At 44.8% G+C, this 19,457-nt stretch overlaps 1 protein-coding gene across 3 annotated transcripts in view; it reads left to right on the top strand.

Moving 5' to 3' along the window:
• Positions 1–19,457, top strand: part of CMTM8 (CKLF like MARVEL transmembrane domain containing 8) — a 128,562-nt gene that overhangs the window by 93,691 nt on the left and 15,414 nt on the right. The window lies entirely within an intron of this gene.

Raw genomic sequence — 19,457 nt, forward strand, 5'->3', positions numbered from 1 at the left:
GAGCCGAGATTGCGCCATTGCACTCCAGCCTGGGTGACAGAGCGAGACTCCGTCCCAAAAAAAAAAAAAAAAGCAACACCTAAATTGTGAGGCAACCATAAAATAAACGAGGATTCAAGCAAATTTTGGATGAAAAAGTTGAAATCCTACAGAAGCACAGCGCAATTAGAAAAGCAAGGCATTGTCCATATGGGGCTGGGTTAGGTGCAGCCCGTCACAGTGGACGCAGCACAAAATGTAAAGCTGGGGTGCTGGTTTCTAGTTCCACCTGCTGCAGACCTGCAGTGGGGACAGTTACCTTTGAGCCTCAGTAGCCTCAGGCGTATATAAGGAAGGTGACCTCTGCCATGTGAAACCCAGTTAGTAGAGAGAGGGGGCTTATTAGCTGGGATAGAATCTCAAGCAAAATCACAGTGGGTTTTGATACCTGAGGAGTGGCAGTGAAGAGTCAGGAGATGAGGGGTGGGGAGCTTGGAGAGGGGCACAGAAGGAGGTGATAGGAATGGAGATCTGGCCTGTAGGGTAAAGGCCTCATGGGGAGGGGCTGAGAAACAAGGTTGCTGAGACATGAATTCAGGCTGGTTAGGGAAGTGCCTTCTAATGCTGTCCTGAGCACGCTCAACGGCCTGGATCTTTCCTGAATCTGTATAAAGCAGCCAGTCTCTGAAAAGAGAGACCATTCGATGGGGCCTCCAGGGGACCCGTGTAAGAGGAGAGAGATGCTTAGCGAGACAGTCTTGGTCGGTGATTCTCAAACTCTGTTGGACTTGGGAAAAGAGTTAACTTCCCCACCCAGTTCATGGCCCTGTACCCTCATTGGTCCTCAGAAGGCCTCCCCTTGTTTGGTTTGTTGCCTTTTTTCCTTGTTTCTTCCTGTTATTCCCTCCCCTTCTCCCATGGGTTACCATTAATAATATGTGTTTGATGTATATGCTGTTTGTATGTATTCTTATAAAACAAGAAGGTTTGGAATGTGTGTGCTTTTAATGTACATAGATGGTAGCAGTCTAGAGCAGCAGTTGGCAAACTGTAAAGGGCCAGAATAGTAAATATTTTAGGCTTTATGGGCCATATGGACTCTGTTGCAACTACTCCACTGTGTCATTGTAGCACAAAAGCAGCCAACGACATATGCAAGTGAATGAGCATGGCTATGTTCTAATAAAACTTTATTTATGGACACTGAAATTTGAATGTCATATCATTTTTATATGTCACAAAATATTCTTTTGATTTTTTTCCAACTGTTTAAAACCACTTGTAGCTTGTGGGCCATACAAACACACTGTGGCCAGATTTGGCTACTGGGTTGTAATCGTGTGACTCCTCATCTAGCTCCTTGCTGCTCAGTATGTTCTGTGGACCCACAGCACGGGCATCACCAGAAAGCTTGTTAGGAATGCAGATCTCAGGCCTCATCCCAGACCTGCTGGGTCAGCACCTGCATTTTAACAAGATCCTTGGTGATTGTGTACACACTGATGTTTGGGAAGCACTGGGCTACATACACTTCATTTTTTTTTTTTTTTTATCCTTTCTCATTTAGCACTCTTCTAAAGACCAAACCATTTTGCTAGATCTAATCCATTTCTTGTAACTGCAGCACAGTATTTCCATATTCATTTTTCCACCAAAAAAAAAAGAAAAGGTACAGAGACATTGGAAAGATTACCAGTTGTCAAGGGTTAGAAATGATGCAGGTAAAAGATGAATAGGCAGAGCACGGATTGTTTTAGGTGGTGAAAATACTGTGTGCTGCTCTGATGATCTCTGATGATTGATACATGTCATTATACATTTGTCTAAACCCATAGAGTGCCTACTACCGTGAGTGAACCCTAATGTAAACTATGGGCTTTGGTCAATAATAATGTGTCATTAATTGGCTTATCAATTATATAAATTATAGGGGAGCTCAGGGAGGCGAGAAGGGGTATGTGATAACTCTGCATGTTCTAATCAATTTTTCTTTTTTTTTCTTCGAGACAGAGTCTCCCTCTGTCACCGAGGCTGGAGTGCAGTGGTGCAATCTCAGCTCACTGTAACCTCCGCCTCCCAGGTTCTAAGTGATTCTTCTGCCTCAGCCTCCGGAGTAGCTGGGATTACAGGCGTGCACCACCACACCCAGCTAATTTTGTATTTTCAGTAGAGACGAGGTTTCACCGTCTTGGCCAGCCTGGTCTCAAACTCCTGGCCTCAGGTGATCCACCCGCCTCTGCCTCCCAAAGTGCTGGGATTACAGGCATGAGCCACCATGCCTGGCCCAATCAATTTTTGTGTACCCAAAACTGCTCTAAAAAATAGTCTATTAACAACAACAAAAAAAGAGGGTGAAGAAGCATGTCCCAGAAGCTCTCCAATTCAGCACAATTTGAACTTTCTGAAGCAAAAAAGTTTTTCTCTTAAAAATACATTCAAATTTGTATTTGCCATATTCTTTTGCCTTAATGTGACAATTAAATTTTAAATTTCTTTCTACTTAAAGTTCACCTCCCCTCCCCCAGTTAAAAAAAATTGTGTAAAGTGAAAGCTGCAGGAATATGTGTTGTTACTACCCTGTGACATCGCCTGCTCATGCCTGCCCTCCGCTTCCTCAGTTGAAAACTGAAATCCTAGGCCAACTCCTACCTTCCAGAAGGTGAGGCCAAGGGTCTCCTGCACTCTTGCTCCCCTAGCCCCTGGGCCATCTTGGTGAGGGAGGGAGGGAAGGGAGAAGTTGCTGGCACATTTGGGGGCTGGGTCTCTCAGTGCCTACCTGAGTGCCTCAGTGCCTGCTACTGCTCCCTGAGTAATAGCATGCTTTTGACATACTGTGCCCAAGTCGGGAGGCCTGGCCAGGGGCAAGAACTCTGTCCTTTCAGGGCTCTTATGTCAGATACGGAAGCAAGGACCTGGCTTGCTCTCCAGGGGCACCAGTGGGTCTGCCAAGCTGACACCAGGCTGCACCCCCCATCCGACTCCTTTCCTGGGAGAGCTGGGAGAGTATGAAGCCTTCCTGTACATCTCATTCTCCCCACCTTGAGCGTATTTGTGCTCATCTCCTTATGGGTGTAGACAAAGAAGGACCACTGTGGCATGTCGGAGTCAGGTGCACTAGGTGGTGGAACTCTCTAGTAAGCTGTACATCTCCCGTCAGAAGCAGACCAGCTTGCCTGGGGAAAAGGCCACATGGAAATGTGTGCAGTCAGACTCACCTCCACAGAGGGCTTGACATTCCTAAACTTGTTTTCAGGGGCCAAGTGGTCAACTCTCTCCATCTTTGCAGCCATGAGTTTACTGACCTTGGCCATTGGACCCTACTGATCCTGGTGCAGCTGGCAGCTGTGGGGGCAAAGGCTAATTGGGTAGAACAGATGTGTTGAAGGTCACCTGTTCTCATGTGTTTCCTGGACTGATCATTATGATTTAAGGCCCTCCCAAGTTTTCTTTTGTTTGAAAGAAGGTCCAATAATCCAGGAATTTTAGAAGTAAGAATGGACATGACAAACGAATATAGATTCCTAAAGGGCATGTATGTCTGCCAGGCCCTGTCAGCTTCATAAAAGCAAGGATACTTGTAGGGCGGGAGATCAGAACTCTTCCCTGGAAGATGAAGCGCAGTCTTGCTTCCTGCACTCAGAGGCAGTTAAACATCCAGAGGGCAAGTGGACTGAGGGAATGACAGATTCCAGAAAGCAGCCCTGACCAAGTGGGAGAGGCCCTCCAGGGCAGCGACTCTCAGCACGAGGGCATGGATTCTCACCTGCCAGCACTGGGGCAAATGCTTGGCATCTTTGGTGGAGGCAAGCATTTCATCATCCTCCTTGTTTTTTATTTCATTTCTTTTGAGATTGACATTAAAGAGTAGCTGTGTGACTTTTGATACATGCACAGTTGTACAACTGCATCTGAACCTTTTTGTGTGATGTCTCTCCCTCCTCCCACCTTCCTCCCTAGTGCCTAAAGGTAGAAGGACAGAGGTGGAGCTATCCCAAGTAGAGCCGGTTCTCAGGCTCTGTGCAGTCCCTTCAGGGGACCTGTGATAAAGTGGAATCGGCACAAATCAAGGCTTGTACATGTAAGATTTTATCTTGACCTCAAACTGAGCTGTGGACCTGAGGCAGTGCTGGGAGGCTCTGTAGCAGAAAGGAGTCCTTAGACCTGGCTTTCAGCCAAGGCTCCAGCAGCTTTGCAGAACATGGTTTTGAACATAGCCTTTCACTGCTGTGAGCCTCGGTTTCCCTCTCTAAAATAGAGATGATCACATCTCCATCATACAACTGTTGTGTGGCTAAATGAGATGTGAGTGATGTAACTGGTGACATCCTATACAAATACTGATGGTACTGGAGGTGAGACGTTTATTGTCATTCAATAAATGTTTCTCTCCCACACAGAAATGGAAAAAGCTGTTTTTGTAGGGACTCTTGCCTCTTCCTCACTACTCTCTCATCCTCTTTCCTGTTGCTTCTTTCCTGTAAGCCTTTATCTCAGTTCTGTTCCTTAGGAGATAGCATTCATTTTTTTTTTCTCCTCTTTGCCTTTTATCGGGTTGCAGCTGGTGAAGGCCTTCTTGCTGGTGGGGACTCTCTGCAGAGTTTTGAGGCGGTGCAGGGCATCACACAGCAAGGAGGCTCACGAGAGACAGCCAGACTGGCTTTTAAAACAGCCTCCCTCTTGTGATAACAAACCTACTCCCATGATAACTCATTAATCCATGAGTGGATTAATCCATTTGTGAGAGCAGAGCCCTCATGATCCAGTCACCTCCTAAAAATCCCACCTCTCAACACTGCTGCATTTGAGGACCAAGTTTCCAACACGTAAAGTTTAGGGGACGCGTTCAAACTACAGCAGAAACCAACATGTGAAATGGAAAAGTGTTTAAAGAAGTAAGTAAATGTGGGAGCCAGGTTAGCATCTGACCACAGACAACACCATCCAGGACTGCACAGACAGAGGTAGCCCTGGAATATCACCAACTCCAATCCTCTCACTCTGAGAGTCTTCTTTTCACACAGTTTGTTCAATGTTCTTGAAGACTCTAAGCTGTTTGGCTGGGGCTGGCTGCTACTTTACTTATTGGTGATCCAGGACCATGATCCAGGTGTTTTTCACTGATTCTGGGGGAAGATTTGTGTTCTTTGTGAGTCCTGAGAAGATCTTGGATTGGGTCATCAGCATCCAGTATTCCTCTTAAATCCCTGGTGGGTGGAGCAACCCATGAGAAAGAGGGAAGAATACAGTGCTTCTTAAAACTTGAGCTGCAGAGGCCGGGCGCGGTGGCTCAAGCCTGTAATCCCAGCACTTTGGGAGGCCGAGACGGGCGGATCGCGAGGTCAGGAGATCGAGACCATCCTGGCTAACACAGTGAAACCCCGTCTCTACTAAAAAATACAAAAAACTAGCCGGGCGAGGTGGCGGGCGCCTGTGGTCCCAGATGCTACGGAGGCTGAGGCAGGAGAGTGGCGTAAACCCGGGAGGTGGAGCTTGCAGTGAGCTGAGATCTGGCCACTACACTCCAGTCTGGGCGACAGAGCGGGACTCCGTCTCAAAAAAAAAAAAACAAAAACAAAACAAACAAAAAACACTTGAGCTGCTTGGGAAGACACCTTGCTGCGCTCCTTCCCAGAAATGCTGATTCAGCAGGTCTGGGTGTGACCCAAAAGTCTGCATTTCTCACACGCTCCTGGGGGATGCTGATTCTGCTGGCCTGGGACCAGACCACATCATTGGAGAAGCCAAGGCTACAAGGTAGAGGTTAGCAAATTACAGACCAGCAGCCAGGTCCTGCCAGCTGCCTGTTGTCAATAAAGTTTTGGTGAAACACAGTTGCTCCCATTCATTTACATACTGTCTATGGCTGCTTTCATGCTACAGTGGCAGAATTGAGTAGTTGTGGCAGAGACCATGTGTCCCACAAAGCCAAAAATATTTACTATTTGGCTTTTCTTTTTTTTTTTTTTTTGATTGAGACGGAGTCTCGCTCTGTTTCCAGGCTGGAATGCATTGGCATAATCTCGGCTCACTGTAGCCTCCGCCTCCTGGGTTCCTGCCTCAGCCTCCTGAGTAGCTGGGACTACAGGCATGTGCCACCACGCCCAGCTAATTTTTGTATTTTTAGCAGAGATGGGGTTTCACCATGTTGGTCAGGATGGTCTCAATCTCTTGACCTTGTGATCTGCCCACCTCGGCCCCCCAAAGTGCTGGGATTACAGGTATAAGCCACTGTGCCCGGCCTGGCCTTTTACAGTAAAAGCATGCCCACCTCTGCTCTTGCAGTTCCTCAGCACCCTTAGCCCAGTTGTTCTCATTACAGGCATGGGACACCTCCCACTCCTTTCTTTCACTGACTGAGTACCCTAGGACCACTACTGCTAAGAAATCAACTCTGCTAAGCATTAAATCATATTCTCTAGAAGAAAAAACATGAGACTGATATCACTGCTTTTACCTCTATCTTTGTAGATCACAAAACACCTTAAGACCCTGTAGCAACCTAGGTGATGCTGTACCCATCTTGTGGAGGTACAAACCAAGGCTCGGAGGAGAAATAGTTACGCCTGTGGTCACACAGCAAATTAGTGACAAACCCGGGTCTTCCAGGCTTTGTACCTAACACGTTACCTATTGTATATAAGGCAAAATTGGATGGTACTTGGTATATTGGTCATCTAATTCTGTGTAACAAATTACCCCTAAATGTAATGGCCTAAAGCAGTAGACGACATTTATTATTGCTCACAGTGTCTGTACATAAGGAATTCAGGATCAACTTGGCTGAGCAGTTCTGGCTCAGCTGTTTTCCTGAGGCTCCATCAGATGTCAGCCAGAGCTGCAGTCATTTAAAGTTTAACTGGGGCTGGAGAATTCACTTCCAAGGATTCAGCTTGGAGAATCAGCTTCACTCATGTGGCTGGCAAGTTGGTGCTGGCTATTGGTGGGAAACTTCATTTCTGTTCCATGTTGACCTCCCTGCAAGGCTGCTTGAGTGTCCTCACAACATGGCTGCTAGCTTCCCTAGAGGAAGTGACCCAAGAGTGAGACAGCTGGGGGATGCTATCTCCTTTTTATGACGCAGCCTCCCAAGTCACATAGCATCATTTCTGCCACATTTCTGTTTATCAAAAGCAAGTCAGGAAGTCCAACTTACCTTCAAGAAGAGCGTCAAAGAATTTGTGGGCATATTTTAAAGCCAGCCCAGTAGGCCGATTTCCATTCCCTTGCCTGCTGGGAAAATTCAGGGTCCTGTGGTGTTGTCACAGTGCCGGTCTTTAGTTGATTGTAGAATGTGAGACTAAAGTCCTAAGCAAGAATAAAGTAATTCACAAATTACTAGCAACATCTAGGCCTCAAGTTTTGTTCTGTTCTGGAGTAGTGTACCCAAAGGAATCCTACAGAAGGACTTCAGAAAAGGTCAGAGAGGGCCAGAAGGAGATGCCCATCATCATGCTGTGTTTGAAAACAGAAAGACGACCACGTGGTTCGAAATCCTCCCACGCAATCCAGACATGCTTCTCCTAAGGGTCAGCTCTCCATTCCCAATTTAAAACTACCTTTCTAGCCCAGAGGCCAAGTGCCTTGTTGGAGAAAGCAGCAAGGCCTGAAGCCCTTTGGTTGTACTGGTTGATGCTCCACACAGTTCCCCTATAAAGTATTAAACACACTTCAGTAAGAACTTTGTAGGGGTAGGCCGGGTGCAGTGGCTCATGCCTGTAATCCCAGCACTTTGGGAGGTCGAGGTGGGCGGATCACAAGGTCAGGAGATCGAGACCATCCTGGCTAACACAGTGAAACCCTGTCTCTACTAAAAATAAAAAAAATTAGCCAGGCAAGGTGGCGGGCGCCTGTAGTCCCAGCTACTCGGGAGGCTGAGGCAGGAGAATGGCGTGAACCTGGGAGGCGGAGCTTGCAGTGAGCCGAGATCGCACCCCTGCACTCCAGCCTGGGCTACAGAGCGAAACTCCATCTCAAGAAGATAAATACATAAATAAAAAGAACTTTGCAGGGATAGAAGGAGGAGGCTATGAATTTGTGGATTAAATTTGCCCTTCCAAGTCTTTGTATTAATTCATCCTTATCTCAGGCAGCTGACTGCATTTCTTGTCAGATCTGTTTCCAGGCAACGTCTGGTACTAATGGGTGAGAGTCGAGTTTATTCTTCCTTGCCCTGCCACCTCTGTGCAAGGCGTTTTAAGTGTAGGAACTCATTCAGACAGATGGTAAACTCTGATCTCTCTCCATTGAACAGGGTCTGGTTGTAGCGTCTTAGTCTTTCATAAGCAGTGTTTGGATACCCTCTAGTGGATAAGTGAAGATGGTCGCCATTCTTGCTAAACAGAAGGGCTCGGAACCTGGGATGGGAGTGGAGGTGACTGGGGCTTGAAGAGCCCCTTTGACTCTGGAAAACAAATGTAGGGAGAGGTCACTTTGAGGATAATGTAACTCCTTGATGGTCCAGGAAAGAGGTATACTTGTTCATTGTATAATCTTCTCCGGCTTGATATATTTAATAACCTGATTTGAAAAACAGGTAACAAAAACGTAAGGACACATATATGTGCATGTGTGTGTATTTCCTAGTGCAAAGAGTGTATGTGGTGGTAAACAGGAATTGGCAAACTTTTTCTATAAAGGCCCAGATAGTAAATATTTCAGGCTTTGTAGCCAAGAGGCCACATATTCTGTTGTTGTAGTGTGAAAACAGCCATAGATAATACATTCATGAATAAGCATGGCTGTGTTCATTGACTATACAAAACAGTGAGCCGCATGTGGCCATGGGCCAAAGTTTGCCAACCCCTGGTGAAAAAGAAAGAACTGAATTGTGTTTGTCTCTTGCACTAGATGGCAAATTCCTCCTGTGCAGAGACCCAAGCCTCATTCACCTTTGTACCCTGGGCACTCAGTATTGTGCCTAGCCTGTGGCAGGTGCCCACAGCCTGTTTACTGACTCAATAAGGCTTCTATGTCAAACTCTGTAATATATCACCTTTCTTGCAAGATTTCTTGGAATTCATTGAATTAAGAGCCGCATGCTCTCTAACTTAGATGTTTAAGCCATCAGAGCAAACAGGATTAATTGCCATCCTGGTTTCCATGTACTTGTCCTTAACCAAGATGCCATGTGAAAGACCAGCACTCCAAAAGGCCTTGTTGTGATCAGCTCTATTCAGTCTGAAAATGGCACTTCCTAGTGGGCCAACAGTGGTGGGCAGCTGCCGGGCATCTTGTTTTGCAGAAGTGGGAGTGGGTTTGCATAGAGGCTTCTGCTGCCTTTACTAGAATCTCCATATGCCCAGAACCTTGCACGTGGGAAAGGACTGGCTGGTGGCATTCCAGGTAATGTCCCATCCCTAAGAACATGGCAGGAGCCAGCTTCTCTGTCTCAAACACCAGCCTGTTCCTCTAAGGCATGCTTATGGTCTGCCAAACTGCCCTGTTATTTTAAAGTATTAATCACAATAGCAACTATCATTTGTAGAGCTTATTGTCTTATGTGGATTTTAGAAAATATGTGTTATCTCTATGTATTGAAGAAACTGAGGCACAGAAGAGTTAACTTACTTGCTGCATGGTGTTGATGTGTAGTACAGTAAAACTTGAGGCCAGGCTCACGCCTGTAATCCCAGCAGCAATTTGGGAGGCCATGGCAGGCGGATCACCTGAGGTCAGGAGTTCAAGACCAGCCTGGCCAACATGGCAAAACCCCCTCTCTAATAAAAATACAAAAATTAGCCAAGTGCGGTGTCATGTGCCTTTGATCCCAGCTACTCTGGAGGCTGAAGCAGAAGAATCACTTGAACCCAAGGGGCAGAGGTTGCAGTGAGCCAGGGTTGCCACTGCACTGTAGCCTGGGCGACAGAGCAAGACTCTGTCTCAAAAAAAAATAAATAAATAAACTTGGACTAAGTTTTTTAACTCACTGTGCCTTGGTTTTCCTATCTATAAAATCATCATGATAAAACCTATTTGAAGGCTGGGCGTGGTGGCTCACGCCTGTAATCCCAGCACTTTGGGAGGCCGAGGTGGGCGGATCACCTGAGGTCAGGAGTTTTGAGACCAGCCTGGCCAACATGGGGAAACCGCGTCTCTACCAAAAACATAAAAATTAGCTGGGCGTGGTGGCATACACTTGTGATCCCAGCTACTCGGGAGGCTGAGGCAGGAGAAGCTCTTGAACCCAGGAGGCGGAGGTTGCAGTGAGCCAAGATCACACCACTGCAGTCGAGCGTAGGCAACAGAACGAGACTTCATCTCAAAAAAAACCCCAAAAAAACAAAAACATATTTTAGGGGGCTAGCTGTGTGGGGCAAATGAAGTAAGGTACAAGAAGCGTTTCCTTACTCCATAGTAGATATTAGACTGTTACCAGGGGCTTGGGCACATAGGTCCTCGATAAATATTGGTTGAATAGATGAAAGCTATTTGCCTAGTCACACAGGTGGTAAGAGGTCAAAGCCCAGCTCTTCCTACCAGGCCAGATGGCCTTGGCATTATACCATTTAACCAAACAGGAACAGGGGCATGCTAACCATGGTATTGAGGTGGGCCATGTGGCATTCAGGTGTCCACACAGGGCAGGGAAGACAGAGGTTCAGGGTTAAGCATTCACAGTTCACTTAGCCTGACATCGTATTGGCATTATTACTTATGAGAGAGCTCGCAAGCTCAGTCCATACATCCAGGGAGCTGGAAATAGACTTCTTGGCTCCACACAAATGTAAAAAGCTTCAGTTGCAGAGAAAAGTAGGTGTTTTACCTGAGAAACAGGAGAGGTGTTCCTCCTAAGAGCCATTGTAAACCCTGGCAATAATATTAGCATAGTAGTAGTAATTGCCACAGCACCTCGCAAGCACTGTTGCGCATACACTGATTAACTCATTTTGTCCTCGCACACCCTAGGAGGGAAGCCTCTGTATCCCCATTTTACAGTTGAGGAAACCAAAGCTCAGGTTAGTAACTTGCCCGAGGGCTAATGGAATTCAGGTAGACTGACTCCACAGTAAGGATTTTCCCCATGAAGCAAACTCTGCCTTTCGGTCTGCTATTACCATGTGTGGTAGTGTCACCTCAGTGAGAGAGGAAGGAGAAGGAAGGAACAGGGAATCAGACAGTGAAGACTATAGGATAAATAAAAATAGCACCAGATTGGAACATGCCGCTGAACACTAGTTCTGCTTTGACCCCTGACTAGCTCCATGACCCTAGGCTGGTTGCTTCTGAACCTGTCCTGGACTTCTCTTCATTTGTAAGCATCTCTTCGTGGGTGAAATGAGTTAATCAATCCAACACTAACATTCTCTGGCCTTCAAACCACTATGGGATAAGTCTTGGCTTTAAGAAAAGGTGCCACCTTGGAGACTGCTGTCTGATGCCAGGCCTTCTTTGCAAGTGGATTCCCACCTGGTCTTCATGTATCAAGTCAAGACCTCCAAAAGACCCATGTCACCAGCTGGGGTGTCTGTCTCAGAGTTTTGGCATTCCTCCCACCACCCAAATTTTGCCTGGCTAACTGTCATTCATCTATTTGTCTCTGACTTCCTCTGACCTTCCAGACTGGGTTGGGTCCTTGTGCTTTACATTCTTGTATCAGCATAGTTTCTTTTCATAGGATTTATTACAGCTTATGATTAAATATCAATTGACTTACCTTCTCTAGGGCCAGAGACCATATCTTTTTCCCCATCATTGCACTGCCATTGAGACCTCAGGTGTTTTGTTTTTGTTTTTGAGATGGAATCTCACTCTTGTCACCCAGGCTGCAGTGCAGTGGCATGATCTCAAGTCACTGCAACCTCCGCCTCCCGGGTTCAAGTGATTCTCCTGCCTCAGTCTCTCAAGAAGCTGGGATTACAAGCATGTGCCACCATGCCCAGCTAATTTTTTGTGTTTTTAGTAGAGACGGGGTTTCACCATGTTGGCCAGGCTGGTCTTGAACTCCTGACCTCAAGTGATCTCTCTGTCGCAGCCTCCCAAAGTGCTGGGATTACAGGCATGAGCTACCACGCCCAGCCAAGACCTCAGGTTTTTGAATGAATGAATGTTGCCACATGTGTGCCATATTAAATGTACATCAGAAGTAGAACAGCCAGACATGGTAATATTGGTTGGTTCTCTTCTGGCAGGCCACATAATAGCAAATCTGCAATCACTGATTTCCAATGCCGCTTCATTGCAAGGAATTAGTATGATAAATGATTTAAAATCTAATGAGGTATTTCAGAGGTATGCTGAGATCTCACCAGAACAATGCACATCCCCTGAGTGAAGCCAGATGGGAACAGCTGGTGCATTGCTTCTAGGTTAGCCTAGTTAACTGTCAAAAGTTACCTGTTTTCAAGGCTAGAGTACATTTTCAATAATGGTGCTCCTGTCAGTCAAGGCTAAAGTCAAAACTAAATCAGCCAACTTATGTCCTATAGCAACATAGCATTTCCTGCCCCAGCAACAGTGCCTAGAAAACCTGTGTCATAATAATAGTCAGTAGGTATTTGAATAAATGAGACTTTTTAACACTGCAATCAGATAATTCCTCTGAGCAGCAGAATAGCTGTCACAAAGCTCATAGTTACCACAGGGAGTCCTCAGGGACAAACTTACTGTCTTTCTGGAAGATGTTGAAAATTGTGCCAGAATCAGTGGCTCATACCGGTAATCCCAGCACTTTGGAAGGCTGAGGCAGAAGGATCACTTGAGTCTAGGAGTTCGAAATCAGCCCAGGCAACATAGTGAGACCCTGGCTCTACAATAAATTTAAAACCTAGCTGGGCATGGTTACATGCACCTGTAGTTCCAGCTACTTTGGAGGCTGAGGTGGGGGAATCACTTGAGCCCAGGAGGTCGAGGCTGCAGTGAGCTGTGATTGTACTACTACACTCCAGCCTGAGTGACAGAGCAAGACCCTGTCTCAAAAACAAAAACCTGACATTTGTTTTCTTAGTCCATAGAATACTCGAATACAGATGATGTGGGGGTAGGAGGGTACACACAAAGGACAGAGGAGGGCAGTTGAAATCAGCTCACTGAGAGCTGCAAGAGATGAGTTGATTTTCAATTTAAAAAATTTCTTCAGGCTGGGCATGGTCACTCATGCCTGTAATCCTATAATAGCACTTTGGGAGGCCGAGGTGGGCAGATCACTTGAGCCTAGGATTTCAAGACCAGCCTGGGCAACATGGCAAGACCTCGTTTCTACAAATTAAAAAATTACCTGAGCATGGTGGTGTAGTCTCACCTACTTACGCTTGTAGTCCCAGCCACTCAGAAGGCTGAGGTAGGAGGATCACCTGAGCCCAGGGAGGTCGAGGCTGCAGTGAGCAGTGATCATGCCACTGCACTTCAGCCTGGACAACAAAATGAGACCAGTCTCAAAAAAACAATTTCTTTTCGTCATAGAAAAACACACATACTCTGGTACCATTCCAAATAGAAGCAAGCAATTTCCTTCTATAGCACAAGGCAGCAATTGAAATATTTGATGTTTGTGATGATGCTGGGTCATCAAAAGGTTTAGCTGTGTTACTGTATTTAATTTTGAAAAGGAGATACAGAGAATATATTTAATTGAGCTCATCAACTTACTGTTCACAGGAGAGGTTGGAAAAGAAACCTTAGGTCACTGAAAAGTAGAAACTTTCAGCTCCATAAAAGGTATCCATCATCTATCAAAAACCAACAACATATAAAAATGTAAAACATTAAAATGATAAAACAGAATAAAATAAGGATTGCCACCATCACTTGTGTTCTGGAAGATTGTTCTGAATATTTAAGCTAATGCAATAACTCAGGAAAAAGAAACAGGTGATACAAATATTTGAAAGGACCAAAGCTGCTGTTATTGCAGATGGCTTAGCCAGAAAATTCTAGAAATCGGCCGGGCACGGTGCCTCACGTCTGTAATCCCAGCATTTTGGGAGGCCAAGGTGGGCAGATCACCTGAGGTCGGGAGTTCTCGACCAGCCCAACCAACATGGTGAAACTCTGTCTCTACTAAAAATACAAAATTAGCGGGGGCATGGTGGCTCATGCCTGTAGTCCCAGCTACTTGGGAGGCCGAGGCGGGAGAATGGCTTGAACTCAGGCAGTGGAGGTTGTAGTGAACCAAGATCATGCCATTGCACTCCAGCCTAGGCAACAAGAGTGAAACTCCGTCTCAAAAAAAGAAAAGAAAAAAGAAAATTCTAGAAATCAACTGACATCAGTAGGGTGGTCAAATACATGTAGACCCAAAAGGCTTGTGAAAAACAGCAGTTGTCACTTCCATAACTCCCCATGTTTCTCCTCAGAGACAACTACTCTGGCTTTACCTGTATCTGTAGTTATAAATAACATGTGAGCTGCCATCTTTTGATTCAATTCTACATGTTAACTAGTCACTTCTCGTTACCTTCTCTCTTAGCTTGGGCTGCCATAACAAAATACCACAGACTGGGTGGCTTAAACAACAGGAATTTATTTCTAATAGTGCTATAGACAAAGTCCAAGATTAAGGTGACAACAGGTAGGTGTCTGGTAAGGGCTCTCTCCTTTGGTTGCAGACAGCCACCTTCTTGCTGTGTCTTTACATGGCCATTCTCTGGTACATATCAGTGGAGAAAACATGAGAGGAAGCTCTCTGGTGTCCCTTTTTATAAGGGCACTAATCTCATCATGAGAGGTTTAGACTGCATCTAAACCTTATTACCTACGAAAGGCCCTACCTCCTGATACCATCACACTGGGATTTAGGGTTCAACATATGAATTTGGGAGGCACACATTTGATCTGTGGCACCATCTACATGCTTGAAGCTTCCTTTCTCCATGTTATAATTCCTTTTTTTTTTTTTTTTTTTTTCTTTTTTGAGACAGGGTCTCACTCTGTCATCCAAGCTAGAATGCAGTGGCACAATCACAGCTCATTGCAGCCTCAACCTCCTGGGCTCAAGCAATCCTCTCACCTCAGACTCCTGAGTAGCTGGGACTGTAGGCATGCACCACCATGCCTGGCTTGCTTGCTTGCTTATTTACTTAATGTAGAGACAGAGTCTTCCTATGTTGCCCAGACCGGTCTTGAACTCCTGGGCTCAAGCAATCCTCCCGCCTCAGCCATCCAAAGTGCTGGGATTCCAAGGTATGAGCCACTGTGCTCAGCCTATTAGTTTATGATTTAAGTCAATATTCTGTGTTTATTATCCTTACGTAAATATTATTTAGAGCTGAGTATCATAGTGCACAATGATTTTGTTTTTACTAAGGTTAATAATAGAGTGGGTTTGTTTTGTTTTCTTTAGTTTTTTTTGTCTTTTTTTGTTTAGTTTTTTTTTGTTTTGTTTTGTTTTGTTTTTGGTGTTTGTTCTCTCTTTATAGAGACTCCGGTTCTAGAAACAACTCGCCTGCAGCTGGCTGGCTGGACCAGCACACACTGACGCTGATGGGGCTAGACTATTTACAGGCCCATTGTGGGCTGTACTTTGGCCACCTCCCAGCATAGCACTAAGCTGTGACGATAAAATAAGTTAGGTCCAGCAGGGCAGGGCTTGGAGGGGGCAGGGACGGGGACTTTACACACAAGTGCTGGGGGGCTCAGGGCCTCAGTACTCTCAAGGACCCGGCTTTGTAGCTAATTTTGTCTCACATTTTTTCCAATTGCCTCTCAGTGAAGTTTCCCACAAGGCCAATCACGTCACATAATCAGAGTTCCCATTTTTATCTTGGATGTATTTCTCTTGGGGTCCTCCCTTCACTGTCATCTGTGGAATTCCTTTTGCCTTTCTGTTAGGTTGAATTTCTTGTTTTCTTATCTTCCTTATTGTCCTCTTTCTCGCTTTCCTCCCTCATTGTGATGGAGCAAGTTCCCTAATAGCTTCAGTCAATAAAAAGGGAGTAAAATGGCATCAGGCATGGTGACGAGAGCCTGTAACGTGGCTTGGCTGTCTTTCGAGTCACTCTGCTCCAATCTGGTTACCTTCTATGTCTGAGGCACCTGTCATGCTTGGATTTCCCTTCATCCTGGGGATGACCTTCACCTCTCTCTGTAGTTCTCTTGTTGGTTTATTCCATGTTGCCTTTTTTAAAGTTTTATGCTCTCCTTTTGGTGAGTCATGTCCTTCAGTAGATTCCTAAGACAGAGTGCATGGAAGGTAAATTTTTCAGATATTACATATCTGAAAAAAATATATTCTCCACTTGCCCTTCATTGATCATTTTTGCCAGGTAATTTCTAGATCAAAAATAATTTTCTTTCAGTAATTTGAAATCATTGGTCATTGTCTTCTAACATTCTGTTTACTTTTAGAAAAGGTTAAAAGCCATTCTTGTTTCTGCTTCTTTTATCAGGCAGCCTATTTGTTCTCTGGTGGTTTAAAGAACCTTCTCTTTGTACCTGATGTTCTGAAATTTCATGATGTACCTTGATTTGGGTCTATTTCATCCACTGTGCTGGGTACTTAGAGGAGTCCTTTTATATAGAAATTCACATCCATAAATTCTGAGTTTCCTTGAGTTATTTTATTTGAGTTTTCTTGAGTAGTTGATTTATTTCCCTCCATTTTCTTCACTCTCTCTTCCTGGAACTTTTTTTTTTTTTTTTTTTTTTTTTTTTGAGACAAGATCTGACTCTGATCTCAGCTCACTACAGCCTTGACCTCCTAGGCTCAAGCAATCCTCCTACGTAAGTCTCCCAAGTAGCTAGGACTACAGGCCCGTGCCATCACACACAGCTAGTTTTTGGGGGTTTTTTTCTTTTTTTTTTTTTTGGTAGAGATGGAGTTTTGCCATGTTGCCCAGGCTGGTTTTGAACTCCTAGGCTCAAGCAGTTCGTCCACCTCAGCCTCCCAAAGTGCTGGGATTACAGGTATGAGCCACCTCGCCTGGCCCCTGGAACTTATTAATCAGATGTTTGACCTTCTGAACCCATCCTCTCACTTTTTTACTTTATCTCATCTGTTTTTTTCTTTTTCATTGTTATCTTTTCTAGGAGGTTTTCTTGATTTTTATCATGCAGCATTTCTATTGAGTTTTTAATTTCTACTATTCTGTTTTTAATTTCAAAAACTATTTTTGTTTTAAAGGACTATTTTTGTGTCCTTCTTGCAACCTCCTGTTCCTTTTTCACTTTTGTAATATCTTTTCTCTCTAAGATACTGATGATTTTGGGGATGGGAAATGTTTTCTTCTACCACTTCAAAGTTAGATTCTTCCAGTTTATTTTTTGGTTTGTACTCTCTGCCCTGTTATGTAGGCTTTGCTTTCTTCATAGATCCAATAATCTTGGTTATCTGCCTCTGTTTCAAGAGTGCAAAGCTGTCTGGATGCTCTGAGCATGTGGATGGGGCTTATGAACTTTGAACTTCATTGAAGATTGACCTGGCTGGGCTGCGTGTTGAGGAATCCCCAAAGCAGTATCTTTGTCTTTTTTCTTATGCTAATGAAGACCAAGCAGAGGGGAAGGTTAGGGATTGGACAGATGAGGAAGTGTTCATACTGAATACTTAGTATTTAAGCCCCTGGTTTTCACTGTAATGTTCAAACCTTCAACTGTGTCCCTCAATCCAGAGACTATTTCGTTTTACCTTTTTTGCAGTGTTTCTCAATCAAAAGTAATTTTGCCTCCTAAAGAACATTTGCCTCCTAAAGACATTTTCGATTGCCATTAAGAGTGGGTAGGTGGAGCACAGCTGCTGGCATCAAGTAGGTAGAGGACAGGGAAGCTGCTATACACATCCTGCAGTGCACAGGGCAGCACTCCAGATCAATGATTTTATTGGCCCAGGCCAGGCGCAGTGGCTCACGCCTGTAATCCCAACACTTTGGGAGGCCAAGGCAGGCAGATCTCTGGAGGTCAGGAATTCTAGACCAGCCTGGCCAACATGGTGAAACCCCATCTCCACTAAAAATACAAAAATTAGCTAGGTGTGATCCCAACTTGTAATCCCAGCTACTCAGGGGGCTGAGGCAGGAGAATCACTTGAACCTGGGAGGCAGAGGTTGCAGGGAGCCAAGATTGTGCCACTGTACTCTAGCCTGAGCGACAGAGCGAGACTATGCCTCAAAAAAAAAAGAATTTTATTGACGCAAAATGTCAATATGCCTGAGGCTGAGGAATCCTAATCTAGAGAATAAACTTTTACACTAATGACAGAAGTGGGGCAATCAACCAGCAGCTTGCAGTAGAGCAAAGGGTAAGGACTTAGCGACTTTCAAACAGCTTCCCACCAATCCTCCTTATTTTAGCCGCTCCTCTCCCACCCTCAACCTTCGTTTTCTGTCCTAGAGCTACCTGACTCTTTTTAGACTTTGCAGTGAAGTTGATTTGTTTCTTGACTTACCTGTTAACCACCTTAGAACTCAGCTTTCTCAGGGTCATTAAGTCAGTTATCCATTGTTCATATGTGTTCTAAGCCTTTTTTTTTTTTTTTTTTTTTTTGAGACGGAGTCTCACTCTGTCACCCAGGCTGGAGTGTAGTGGTGCAATCTCGGCTGACTGCAACCTCTGCCTTCTGGGTTCAAGCAATTCTCCTGCCTCAACCTCCTGAGTAGCTGGGACTACAGGCATGCACCACCACGCCCAGCTAATTTTTGTATTTTTAGCAGAGACGGGGTTTCACCATGTTGGCCAGGATGGTCTCGATCTCTTGACCTCGTGATCTGCCCACCTCAGCCTCCCAAAGGGCTGGGATTTACAGGTGTGAGCCACTGTGCTCGGCCCTGTGTTAATTTTTTACCTGCATTTATCACTTTGAAAGGTTAGTTTTGCCATTAAAAAAAAAAAAGTCTTAGCCTAAAAAAAAAGAAAAATGCTTATAATGCTTATCAGAGGAAACAAAAACAAAGAGTATTTTTGTAGTCTAAGCAAATAAAGATTTAGGTTTATCTTGAAGCAGAAGATGAGTAACATTTTTGAAGAGTGGTTTTTATCAGTATTGGCTACAGTGGAGATAAAAGGTTTGCTTCATAATATATTTCAGTTACCTAGGAAATTCACTTGGGTAGAACAATTCTTTTCTTGACAGAGACATTCTTTTTACTTTGTTTGCTTGTGAGGTCATGTGTCAAGTATTCCTGTTCTTTGAAAGACGGCTCAGTTAACAATATTGTGCCTTTGTGTAAAAGATGACCACAGCCAGCAAACTAGACAATACAGCCCGGGACAGCAGGCTTCACTTGTGTTAATAATGAAAAACGTTTTTGCATTCAGAGCCAAGAGCTGTGAGTTGAGCCTGTTTAGCTGGATACAGACTTGTGATGGAAACTCTTAAGCCCTTGTGATCACACAGAGAGACACTATCAACACATCTACAGTGCCTCTTCACTCACTGTTATGTTTCCTATGTGAATCATTCACAAAGGGCCGTTCTGACCCTATCTCAATCAAGAAGCCTGAAATGTTTCAGACGCTGCCATGCCGGATTACATCTGTTACCAGTCTTACTGATCCAACAGAATGTCAAACACATTGTATAGATTACCTGTCAGAATCAATTTGGGCCAAAA

This window comes from Rhinopithecus roxellana, chromosome 1, assembly GCF_007565055.1.
Source record: "Rhinopithecus roxellana isolate Shanxi Qingling chromosome 1, ASM756505v1, whole genome shotgun sequence".
Lineage (NCBI taxonomy): Eukaryota > Metazoa > Chordata > Mammalia > Primates > Cercopithecidae > Rhinopithecus > Rhinopithecus roxellana.